Genomic DNA, 2,764 nt, shown 5'->3' on the forward strand with positions numbered 1-2,764 from the left:
TTAACCAGAGGTACCACTGTAATTAAATTAGCTATGGATATCACCTAGCCATTCAGCACCCATTATACCAACTTACCTAATTTTTCCCATTTCCCCCCCAATGTTACATATGTTACATACTCTGCCTCCAAGGTCCCCACTGGTTCCCTGGTATAAAATGTAAAGGTACCCCTGCCCGTACGGGCCAGTCGTGACCGACTCTAGGGTTGCGCGCTCATCTCGCTCAAGAGGCCGGGAGCCAGCGCCGTCCGAAGACACTTCCGGGTCACGTGGCCAGCGTGACGAAGCTGCAGCTGGCGAGCCAGCACCAGCGCTGCACACGGAAACGCCGTTTACCTTCCTGCTATAAAGCAGTACCTATTTATCTACTTGCACTTAGGGGTGCTTTCAAACTGCTGGGTGGGCAGGAGCTGGGACTGAACGATGGGAGCTCACCCCGCCGTGGGGATTCGAACCGCCGACCTTACGATCAGCAAGTCCTAGGCACTGAGGTTTTACCCACAGCGCCACCCGCGTCCCTGGTATAAGAAGTGGCTTCCCTGGTATAAGAAGTGGTTCCCTGGTATAAGAAGTGGCTTTAAGCACCATTCTGCATAAAAATTGGTCTAGGAAACAGAAAGAGAAGAGGGTTTTTTAATCTGGTTTAAATAATCTCACCCTCCCAAGAAGAGATGGCTTGTCCACCAAGGAATCAAAGAATACTACCATGTTATTTTTAGACTTTTATTTTCTGGGCTTGTTCTAGTTGCCTAGGAAAAACTATTAACTTAATAAGCTTGGGAGCAATTGTCCTGGAGGAACCACCATACAGGTTCAAAACACATTAGAACTGTTCAAATCCATTATGTAGCAATTTGACTTTACCTCTAAGTTCCCCCCCCTATTTGATTAGTGTGGCCCTGTTTTACAGCTGGGGACCAAATTGCTCTTCCCCATATCAACAAAACATCTTTCAAAAAGTGTGGACAACCTGTAGTCACTCTTAGTTACACATGCCAACTTATCTTTCCTAGTCATCAGCTAACACACATGTTGCATGATCACTAACAGAAGGGAAGGAGAATATCTACAAAAATAATCTTAATAAGTTAGACTGTCTTTTAAAATTACAATGAAATGCTTATTTATTTCATAAGATGATGACAATGATAATTAGATGATCGCTTTTCAGAAAGCCTAATTATAATTACAAAAACTCCAGTGCAGCTTAAAAAACAAAAAAACCCTGAAGCAGTTTAGGGAGCAATGAACTGGGATGAGAAAAGTGGCAAAGGGAAGGGTGAGCAACCCTTTACTTGCTGTTATAATATAGCTGTTATAATACTCCAAATCACTCTCACCCTACTCCATAGGATTCCAAACAAGTTCAAGTGCTCCACAAACATTACCCCAATAAGCTTTCTTCCCTGATGCATGTTTGCAAGGTCCCATATAATCAGTGGGATTTGCTCATGAGTAGCATGCCTAACACCATAAACACTACTTACAGTCCCTATAAGATGGGTCGGTATTATTATCACTATGGTACAAACAAAAAGAGATTGAAGGAATAATGTTTTACATCAGGCCATGTAGTGAGTGCATGACTTAAGTAGAGGTTTGAGCAGGAGTTTCCTGGCAGCCAGCTAACATTCTTAGGGCTAATGTGTTAATGGAAGATGCCACATCCATTAACAATTGTATTATTTTTGTTAAAGTAAATTGCAGGTGCACAAATCCATGCTGGGACTCTGGTTGAGAGGGGCTTTAATTATTTGCCTCTCAATGCAGTGTTTATCTCTTACTTATAATAAAATGGTCTTTAATTTCTCAGTGAAGGCCACTTCGCATATTAAATTTTGGGGCATAAAAATTAACCTCTGTCCTAAAATAGCATGTACATGAAAGGTCTAACTATGGAGTTTCTGTCCAGTTGAGTGTACCTGGTTCAGAAAGTTGATACATGCGTCTGGCACCTTCACAACTCAGGTTGCTGAAAAATAAGAGACACATATCCCTTCATTCAAATGTAAATATACACTTTTCTCTCAACACTAGGATTAATTTTCATGTCAAATGGTAATTTGGGAAGTAGCTCTGAAAACGGTACAAATTGCTAAGAGGAGATCACATAATAGGGTCACAGTATTAGCCATGCTCTTAGTGCAGCCAGGGCAAGCCCAAGACATTTTGCTGTCTGAGGTTCAACAGCAAATAGTAATCACCACCACCATGGCAAACTGCATAGCACCCAAAGCCAGCCAAGTAATTCTGGAGCAGACAATTCCAAAAACCATCTTTCCCATTCTTGGCAGTAAAAATACAAGAATAATAAATAACAATTTGCAGCCCTTTAATGACACCCACTTGTGGCAGCCAACTGACTGCCTAACAGTACACCCTGTCCTGCCTGGCCTTGACAACTTGTGGTTGCCAAATGTAGCTCATCAGCCAAGTATGGTCCAGTGTGTGTGTGTGTGTGTGTGTGTGTGTGTGTGACAGAGAGAGAGAGAGAGAGAGAGAGAGAGAGAGAGAGAGAGAGAGAGAGAGAGAGAGAACACATCTTGGTGCCCGCCTGAGTATGTAAAAATAGATTGTCAAATATCTGGCCAACAACAATCCATGCTACTGGGCTGCATTTTGTTTTGATGGGGTCACAAGTAGTGCAGGCCTGGTCTGGTGTCACTGTCAACAATATCTGCACCAGATGGGTTAATAAAAAGTTCAAGATAGGAGCACACGATCTTCCAGATCTTTAGATGTTTCTGGGGCAACCCTTTATGAT

At 42.6% G+C, this 2,764-nt stretch overlaps 1 protein-coding gene across 2 annotated transcripts in view; it reads right to left on the bottom strand.

Annotated features, from left to right (window-relative positions):
• The window catches only part of GLIS1 (GLIS family zinc finger 1), a 188,285-nt gene extending 185,814 nt beyond the window's left edge, over positions 1 to 2,471 (bottom strand). Inside the window, exons 1-2 of one of the 2 annotated variants that reach the window (XM_081915274.1) lie at positions 2,347 to 2,471; positions 1,923 to 1,972 (exon numbers count right to left, since the gene is read on the bottom strand). The gene's annotated coding sequence lies outside the window, so the exon portion shown is untranslated. Of the gene's footprint in view, positions 1 to 1,922; positions 1,973 to 2,346 lie in introns of those variants that run through there. The other variant, XM_081915276.1, reaches the window with a different exon arrangement.
• Between the last annotated feature and the right edge of the window lie 293 nt (positions 2,472 to 2,764).

Source organism: Podarcis melisellensis, assembly GCF_964234715.1.
Source record: "Podarcis melisellensis genome assembly, chromosome: 6".
NCBI lineage: Eukaryota > Metazoa > Chordata > Lepidosauria > Squamata > Lacertidae > Podarcis > Podarcis melisellensis.